Here is a 10,325-nt window from a genome sequence, read left to right as displayed (position 1 = left end):
AGTCAGCCATTTGTCCCATTGATCTCAGTGTTTCAGTCCCTGACTGAGACGTCCATAACATTGTGTGCGTTTCTAATGTCTAAGATACACATCCAAACATCTGTACCCACTTGCAGACATGCTGAACCTAAATCTCTGCATTTATTGAAGTCTACAGGTCTTCAATAAACAAACTGCCCCCCATTGTAATTTCATGCAGCTTAACATAGTCCATTCATGCTTCTGTAATAAATCTGAGGCCAAATGATTTGTAAAAAAACAAAAATGTATATCTCATAGTTAGAAAGAGTTAGTTACAGAGGGCAATTGAAGATAAAGATGCCATACATTGTGTCTAACAAATACATCAGATCTTGGTATTTTTATGGGCCCTCTTGTTGTAACCTAGTTTTAGGAAAAAGAAGCAAAGACTCTTCATAAAAGGCCTTGTCCCATTCACAAGGGCCCAACCCACATGAACTAATTGCCTCCTAAAGGCTCCTTTCTTAATATCATCTCATTGATGACTGGGTTTTAGCCCATGCATTTGTACATGGAAAGTTCAGACCACAGCAATGTGGAATTCGGAAGCCACTAGTTAGGAATGTGGTCTGCACCCCATTTGAACCATGTATTAGGTGCTGGAAATTACAACTGGTTGAGTTAGGCCAGCTAGGCTATGGACCAATTTCTCAAGAGTAGAAAGCCTGATGTTTGAGATGGTCTGTGTTCTGGTAAGAGCAAGAGGCAGATAGTAAGAACAGGAAAACAACAGGGAGTGGATTAGAGTCTGAATAACAGCATATTGCTGGTAGTGAAGAGAGAAAGCTCTGAACAGATATTGCTGAGGGCATCCACCCTCCCTCTGAGTTCCCTGGTTTTAATTATTGATGCTAAAAATACATTTCCCTTAATTGTTTTGTGAAAATAAGTTAAATAAGGAAGAAAGCTATTCCATACATGCACAGGCAAACATTGCACTTCTTTCACATAAACACGAGGATGATCCCTCAGAGTGTTCCTATTCAAATCTCATCGCAAAATAACATCCACAGACCGTTATTTCCAACCACAAAATACTGTGACAGTAAGCAGACAGCACAAGAGAGCCTGTTATGCTTTATAGATTGCAATGATTATATTTTGGAGCAGTAGATGCATTTGTTGCTGTTCATTCTATTTCACATTTGCATTTAAATTCTCGTGGAATGAAGATAAGATAAAGAGGAAAACAAATGGTGCTTATTTGCTGTTGTATTGAACTCCTATTATAAGTATTGCTTCAAAGGAGGGTGAAGCTTTGCAAGAGAGCATCCCACGTGTTTTTTTTTTTTATATAAAATATCAGCTACACACTCAATCCTCAGCTAGAACTATGCAGGGAAACATATCCCTGAGGCTTTAATAAAATCATAAATCAATAAGGAATAACCCAAAATGTGGTTGAATACAAGAAGCAAATGAAACACTCAATACTCTCCTTTACCCATTTATCCACGTGGTATTGATACTAGGAAATCTAGTATTGCATCTGAATTTTGCAATCCTAGCCTTTTTTATTGGGTCCAATTTTTTTAAGTGATACACGATGTGTGTAGTTTTCTCTTTCACATATTCTGTGCAACCACAGCATGATCCTTTGACGAATATGTAGATCAGTTCTGCAAGCTGGGTAATTCTTTCAGCTCCTCTAAGCTCTTTATTTTGCTGTGTCCCAGGGAAATGTCCTTTTGTGGAGTTCAGTGTGACTTCCTTGTAGGTGCATGTTGGGATCCTTTACCTATGCAAAGTAATACATGTGCTCTCATCCTTGGGATTTTTGCCATGATAAATTTAAAAAAAAAAATGAAATGTCATCACTTTCACTCAAGTTATTAAATTGAATATTAATGCCCAGAGGTTATTTACATTATCATTTTCAGAAGATACATTTCTGAGCCAGGTAGATGGCTCAGTGGGTAAAGTGTCTACTGGAGAAGCAGGAAGACCTGAATTTGATACCCAGCTCATACTTGAAAAGCTGGGTGTGGCTGCACATGTCTCTAACCCCAGTGCTGTGGGAGCAGAGGCAGGTGGCTTGCTAGAGCTCATTGACCAACTGGTCTACCCACTTAGTAAGACTCAAGTTCAGGAAAAACACCTTCTCTCAGACAAAAGTTGGAGACCTATCAAGGAGGACACTCAGTATTGACTCCTAACTTCCACAAGCAAATGCACACATGTGCACATACCAACCGAACCCACACGAACATGTACACACATCACACACACAAATCAATTACATTTTGTATGAATATACCTGAGATAGATAACAATCAATCCAATAATAACAATAAATTACAGTACACTGCCTTGTACATTTCCTTTGGCTTTGCCACCTTTCTCAAAGGAAAGAGCATTAACCAAGTCTTTTCTAGGGATTGACAGTGAGAGCCTGGGAAGATTTTTCCAAGTGAGTTCTAAAGAATAATATCACACAAAAATTAAATTTGGTTTTGTTGTCAGATGAAAAAAATTATTTTTAAAACCTCATCCTCACTAATCACCTTTCTTGGCTGTGTGTGTGTGTGTGTGTGTGTGTGTGTGTGTGTGTGTGTGTGTGTGTGTTAATGAATGTGTGTCCTGTGTGTTCATATAGACACCAGGGGTCATCCTCAGAAATTATTCCTCAAAAACGGTCAACTGTCAACTTTGGTTTGGTTTGGTTTGGTTTAGTTTGGTTTGGTTTGGTTTGGTTTGGTTTGGTTTGGTTTGAGTCAGAGTCTTTCACTAGGACCCCTGAGGCTTGCTGATTAGGTTAGACTAGCTAGTCAGGGAATCCCTAGGACCGGCCTTGTTAGCATTTGAATTACAAATCAGAGCCACTGCCTATATGTGGATGCTAGGGTTGGACTCAGGTTCTCAAGTTTGCATAGCAAACATTATACTGACTAAAGTAACCCCTATTTTCTTTCATGATTATTCTCTGAGGCACACTGACATGTTAAAGCCTGCCAGAAGCACTGGAAGAAATGCTGTCTGATAGCATTGTCTTTTGTAAACTTGTTTGTAGATTTTGTTTAAATAATCTGATAAGTCACAATAGAAACTCTATTTTTATAAACAATATGAAATATTTTCTAAAAACTCTGACATAAGGAACAAGTAACAACTCTTAATAACTGTATCCCCTGCTTTTACTAGACATTTTATATCCTCTAATAAGTGAAATATACGCAAATATATATACATATGTATATGTAAGTCTGTATTGTATCTTTTTCTGTCCTATCTGTTCATCTAGCACTTAACCAGCAAGAATTTTAGGTCTTTTACTATGTTCAAAACAGTCGCATGCTTGGGACACATCTGCTAGAGCATATTTTTATTTTATTTTCAAAATATATGAAAAACTTCATAGGTGATAAAAATAACAAATTATATTTTAAATCAGTGTACTGCAATGTGTTGAATATGGAATTTTAGAACCTTAAGTCAAGCATTCAGATGAAATGCAAAATAATAGATATTTTCCCTAAGATGTCATTAGGGCACCTTGAGCTGAGGAACATGGACCTTATTTATTGTTGTGGCTCTCTCTGGAATACTAACAATGACGCATTTAAATAGCTTATCGTTATGAGTTTAAGAATCAGAAGCAAATAAATTCAAAACCATTAATTCTAGCCTCTGTGCCTTAGTGAAATTTCCATTATCCACACTGATCCCTTCAAATATTTTGAAATCAGATCATAAACAGCATTTTATAAGCTTCCCAACTTAAAATGTGAATTGAGAATTGTACTCACCTGGCCCATTTTCCCCCAATTGTAAGTTCAGTTGGGTTTTAAAAATCTATTTTTAGGATATGTAGGGAGCATTTAAAAAGTTCATAGCTGCTCCAAGCCTTGGATTTGAATAATAGCCCTTGGAAAAAATTATTCTGACTCTCATTCTTGTAGAGCCAGCACTACTTGAGTGATGTCAGTGGAGCTGAAAAGGGCCTGCCAAGCTCATTTTGTCAAGTGGTTTCACAAACTCTACATCTTATTAATTACTCTTTTCATTTGTTAGTAGAAACCAAGTTCAAAGTGGCTCAAGTCAATAAGAACAATAGTCATGAATAAGTAAGTTCGAAAGTAGTTTAGGAGCTATTGTCTCCTTTCACCTCACAGTTCAAGGTTATAGTTTGCTATAAGTTTAACGAGAGGCACTGGTGCAAACTCTCTCTCATGAGATGTGTGTGTGTGTGTGTGTGGGTGGGTGGGTGGGTGGGTGTGTGTGTGTGTCTATGTTGCATGGATCTCACCTACAGCTGAAAGCACACATAATCTTTATTGCCTGAAATCCCCAAGCATTGCTTATTGTTTTGGTTAGTCTCAGAGTTTGCTCCCAATGAATGGCTCTTCTTGACTTGTATGATTCTCCTGCACATGATAATTGTATCATCAGTGGAGTGGACTAGTCAGAATGGTCAAACTCGAAAAGCATTTGCAATCTTAGAATTGGTGGAAATGGGTAAGAGGGAGAGATGAAGAAATAGTGTTGGGCTGGTGAAAGCAGCAATCGCAATCTCCTGTTAGAGTTACCACTCAAGTGAGCATTCCCATAGAATCACAGAGTATAAAAGTCATTTAGCAGAGGAGTTCGCTGAGCTTTGGAAATGCTGAGGGAAAAGACAGATCTGCCCATTTCTCCACGCTGCTGTTGAAGAAACTGCTCAGATTCTCCTGGCTTGGTTGGGATGATCTTGTCTTGTTGTTAATTAAGGTGGTTAAAAGTGCCACCATTAGTTTCAAAAGTATCCTGGTTTGCTTTACAGATGTCAGGGTCTCTAGATGCAAAAGAACCACTGGTATTTTTAAATATGTATCTAAACCAATCATAAAATTTTTCATCTAGTCCAAGGCATTCATTTTGGTATTTATCCCTATGTCCTGGTTGAATAATATAAACATCATAGGATATCTGAACTCAGCATCTACTCCAACATCCAGTTTGGTTGCATCTACTAAATATTTTTACTTTTATTACTCAGCATTGCCTCTTGAGTCTCCCTCTTTCTCATGAGGTTATAGTTATCTTCCCAAACCATTTCTTGGGAACTTGCTGCTCAGAGTCTAATCCTTGGAACAGCATCATCAGCTTAACTGGGGTATATTAGTAATGCAGACTTGAGGGTCTAGTGTATCAGATTCTTTATTTTCACATGTTTCTGAGGGTATTTGTATCTAAATTAAACCTGGAGAGGGCCTATCATAAAAGAGTCATTTTCTATATTGGCTACCCATTTAAATTCCCTAGCTTGCTCAAATAGATCTATAGATATATATCTCTAAATAAATATATTAGGTATATAATATACTTAAATAAAATTTTAGATTATACATACATTATAGATAATAGATGGAAGATAGATAGATAGATAGATAGATAGATAGATAGATAGATAGATAGATGTTAGACTGATGACAGATATAGGCAAGATGATGGATAGATGGATGGATGGATAGATGATATGGATGGATAAGGATGAATTGATGGGTGGGTGGGTGGGTGGGTGGATGGGATGGATGGAATGGATGGGATGGATGGATATAAATGGCCCTCTTCTCAGATAAACTATATTAGAATATCTGGGCCTGGGACATTTACTCTTAACATTCCTTTAGCCTGGATTTATGTGGGTGATATACTCTCAGTTTTGCATTTGTCTAAAAGTTTTTTATTATTCATCAGTGAATGGCAGTTTGGGCCAATTATAAAATTGTAGGTTCACATTTACTCGCCCTTATAGTTTTAAGATTGATTTTACTCTTTTGTAACTTTGGGGAATCTGTTGGAAATATGCTCTTTCCATTGAAGGCAATCTATATTAAACTTTCTGGACTTTCAAAGTCTCTGTTGTCTGTGCTTGCCTTGATTGTGTCTAAATAACAATTTATATTTATTTTATGTGTATAATCATGAAGATTTATGCTTTTTAGTATGTTTGAAATTTTAAGCTATAGTTTTATCCCATATTCTGTAATTCCAGGGTTTTCTGTTTCATTGTAAAGTTAGCATTATGTAAGAAATATTCATTTAAATCCTATGTGTTCTAATTCTGCTTTGCTTAATCTCTTTGTCTCCCTCTTCGTCATTATAGATAAAGTCTTCATGTATTCTAGCTCTAATCTGCAGCTGAATGGATATACATAGAAGTTTTATTTCAAGGATTTTATTTTTTCCTTCCTTGAATTTTATTTAGAATATATCATTTCTAGAAGCTCTTTTTATAATCTGACTAGTCTTTTCTTGAAAATATCTTACTCTTTGCTCACTTTTTTTACTTCTTTTTAAAATATATATATATTTAAATATGGTATTACCTATTTGGATTTCAGAAATCTGCTACCTAACCTTGTTTTTGTTGCTCCTGCATAATGTGGTTGATGAATTCCTATTTCCTCATTTGTTTTGCGATTTTGGAGAATAACCTCATGTGACCTGAATTTTACCCATAGGTGTTTTGTGAGGCCCCAGTTAAGGATACATAATTCCATCCTAGCACAGGAATGTGTGTTGGCTACTGCCAAGTCCCATAAAGTACAACCAGCTCTAGACTGATTTGATTTCTTGCTTTGATGGTTCCTGGAATGTGCTGGCTATGTAAATTTTGAGCCCCCTATCCTTGAATGCAGGCCTGTGGCCATGAATAGTTCAGAAGGCATTTCTTTTCTTCTTTCTAGAAATCAGCACCTGACAAATAAAATTCCCATGCCTATCTCTTTGCTGAACTAGACATGATTTTAGTGCAATCTTTGCCCGAGGAGAAGTGCCCTGGCTTTGAGTCACTCACAGAGTTGATGAGGAAAAGAAGGCTCTCTTTGGACCTGCCCTGGGTCATGCAGCACCTCACAGGCATATGTGGCGACACGATCCAGAGCTGCGCAGAGTCTAGTTGTTTCCTTCCAACAGAGAGAAGGAGCTACAAAATGCCTCTGCTTCTAATAAGAATGGCTTCAACCTTTGCTGCTAGCTGGACAAGTAATAGCAGCTTCAGGTATTCCTAATGGTTAAGTCTGATGAATTATAGAAATAGGTTACTTAGATATATTTTAAGAATCATAAGAACATAAAAAAGTCATATGGGATAAGACTTATAGTGCATACTACTCAGTATTTTGTCTTTTATAGTAGTACCAGGGGACATGCTTGTGACATGATGATGGTTGCCCTTCGTAATATTGTCCTCAAAGGGGGCATCCCTAACCGGGGGAGATCTATCATCCAAGAATTTCTCGAAAGCCTTCCTGAACTCTCATTACATTTTTGGTTTATACAACCTTAAGGCACTGCTTTATATGGAATTGATCTTATACTAGTCAGGACATGGGCTAAATAACCCTGAAGTCTTTTTAAAATACGATTTTAAGTATCATAAATCTTGTTGTATAAGTAGACACTGCAGATGGAATGAATACAGTGACTTGCTATGAGGATGAGACTCTGAAATCAAGCAGCCTGTCTGTGTGCCAATGCAGGCTTTATCTCTGTGTCCCAATTGTGTGACCTTGAACAAATTCTACTTTTGTAAACCTGCATTTTTTTTCCCCTCTTAGACAAGGATAGTGATTTGGGAATTATCGTGGGATTTCTGTGAAGAAAAAAAAAATGAATGAGATAACAACCATAAAATTACTTAACATAAGCTTGACCTACAGCAATCAGTCAAATGAAACTGTCTCTATTGTTATTGTTCATACCGGTATTTTGGTGAGGGAATAGATCATTTCATCATGGTTAAAAAAATCCCACCCCAAAAGTATCTAGGTTCCCATTTCATATTTTTTTTATTTTTTTAGATATCAGGAGTTAGAGACAGAAAAAATGAGAGAGAAGAAAATGATGCGTATACCTTAGAACTATTTAAAATTTTATGGGCAACAACATGTACTATGTAAGTCACCAACCTTTCAGAAAATTGCAGTCGAAATACCTTTGGGTGAGCTTGACGTAGGAGTCCTGCATTGTGAATAACAGAGATATGAACCAACCAAATGAATAAGGTCACAGTCTATAAGGTCACATCATGTATTCTACCTTGGCATAAATTGATTCTGATATTTAGTTATCGGATTCTGTCGATTATTTTACTTACTATTCCCTTAAAATAACTCAAAAATCAAAAACTAAAGTAATGCAGTACATAACAACTCTCATATTCATAAAATGGGATGTTTTTCTCCTGCCAAGTGGCCTCTCTCCTCTCTCTTAAATGTCTCAGTCTGCCCCGACATTTACTTTGCACAAGTAACAAAACTCAATTTTCATTGACATTATCTTCTAAATACAATCAGATCAAAACTTGCCAGCCTCCTTCTCAGTCGTCTCCTGCAAGCTGATGATATAGGACGGGGTCTGCTCTAGCTTCCACTTCAGTAACCCCTGATTTCATTGTTTGAAATGTTCTGTGTGGTTCCCACTGGGCCAGAGTCAGGAGAGGTAGTCATGGAAATCAAGCAACTTCAACAGCAAAGATACAGGACGTAGCATTTGTCTTTAACTGGACTTCCATCCTGTTGGGTGCAGGGACTCCCCAAATGGTCAGTCCCCGAGGTAGCCTCTATCAACTGTAGCCATCTGTACCCAAAGGTGCCAACAGGGACCCTTGTAAGCACACATTTATTTTGTGCTTAAATCTGTGGGTAAGAAGTAAGGTACAACTTCTAAGAAATGGGAATGATTGTTTACAGGTTCCTTATTCAGTTCACACAGCTGTCAAGTGCCCTTGGTGACACTTTCAAGCTCATACTAAACCACTCAGTCTGTTTAGAGTTGATGACAGGTTGTCCGAATACTTAGGCTTTTAACTTCTTAGGCCTCAATTGCCTCACCTGTTAAAGGGGATTGTCGAAATTAAATGCATTTGATAGTCTTAAAATATTGAACTGTTACAAATAAAAATTATCCACTGATTTAAATATTAATGTAATAGGTAAGTGAGTTTACCTGGATTTTTATGTATGGCCTGTGTAAAGTATTAGCTTTTCATAAGCTAAAGCCAGATACAAACATGTACTACATTTCCTTTTTCAGATTTTCGTAGGTTCTCAACTGTCTGGTTATACATAGAACATAAAGTGGGCATTTGAGGGATTTTAAAAATTCAATAACAATTTTACATATACTTGTTATAGCCAAATATCTGAAAGGAGAAAAACCTATTGAATTATCTGGTTCATTTCTCAATTTTGGATTGAATAGTTTCATGTTCAATTTTCTATCAGAATTTGTGTGAGATTAAGAGAGATTCTTGGGTGTGGTGCTTTTAAGTACTGCAACTCAGGAAAACAGTCAAATAGTCTCAGGAAAACTGGGTGAGCTGCACCTTCGTATACATTGCAGCTACCAGTGAATATTCTAAGACATTCTGATATGATGGTGTTGTGCTACTAAGAATATATAGCCCGTTTGTAAACCTTTTGTAGAATACTTGAATGAGGAAAGTGTGGCAGAGGAGAGATCCGTCCTTCAAGCTGCCTTTAGTCACAAAAGTAGCCAACTGCTAAAGCATGGCTGGCTTAAAATTAGGTGTCCACATCTGGAGGGCGGATGGGTTCTAGATTGGTTCAGCACTTCAGCATTGCCTCAGTTCCTCCATGCTTGCTGTATTTAGTCACTTTGTGTAGCCCAGACTTCAAGCATGTTACTCTGGCATGACAGCAACGAAACCAGGAAGCCCAAGCCTGACAGAGGGTCTATGTTGAACATCTCTCTCCTTTCATCAGAGACTAACATCATCTTCTGGGTCACGGGGATTGCTTCCTTCTAGTTTCATTAAACATTCATCAATCAGGCAAGTGCATGGCATCCATAGATAATTATACAGATCCTAAGTCATTCTCCAAGTAAGTGAGGGCCCACCTCCTCTGGGGACTTGTTAACATAAAGAAAAATGAGACTGGATGGGAAAGGAGAAGAGAAGTTGGAAAAAAAATAACTCTTGGCCATGGAGTAGACAAACAATATTTGTCATGTGCCATGGATGGGAGAGAGTCTGTCTCTCTATACAGGCTACCATTGTTCTTCAGTCAGCCATTTATCTCTCTAGTTTTAGAAGTTCTTACTAACGATTTCCCACATGCAGTAATATAATGACAATGGCAGAGGTGACGCCTTGTGTTGAATGGAACAGATAACTAGGTCCAGGGCCTCAATACCACTCAGTGTCTCTACCTCTGAACTTCAGATGGCCAGCAGCCTTTCTAGGAAAGAAAACAGGAAGCATCTCTCCATTTTGAAGTTTATTTCTTGCTGCAAATCAAATAAGATATTGATCTTTCATCTCAGGAGAAAGTCTTTTTATTGGCCCTTTGATGCCA

At 37.5% G+C, this 10,325-nt stretch overlaps 1 protein-coding gene across 14 annotated transcripts in view; it reads left to right on the top strand.

The window, feature by feature from the left end:
- The window catches only part of Tenm2 (teneurin transmembrane protein 2), a 1,239,808-nt gene that overhangs the window by 642,643 nt on the left and 586,840 nt on the right, over window positions 1-10,325 (top strand). The window contains exon 1 of one of the 14 annotated variants that reach the window (XM_031353731.1): window positions 6,980-7,003. The exons of the other annotated variants lie outside the window; for them this stretch is intronic. The gene's annotated coding sequence lies outside the window, so the exon portion shown is untranslated. Of the gene's footprint in view, window positions 1-6,979; window positions 7,004-10,325 lie in introns of those variants that run through there. 14 annotated transcript variants of the gene reach the window in all.

This window comes from Mastomys coucha, unplaced genomic scaffold, assembly GCF_008632895.1.
Source record: "Mastomys coucha isolate ucsf_1 unplaced genomic scaffold, UCSF_Mcou_1 pScaffold5, whole genome shotgun sequence".
NCBI classification, from domain to species: domain Eukaryota; kingdom Metazoa; phylum Chordata; class Mammalia; order Rodentia; family Muridae; genus Mastomys; species Mastomys coucha.
This window is presented reverse-complemented; position numbering and strand designations above follow the sequence as displayed.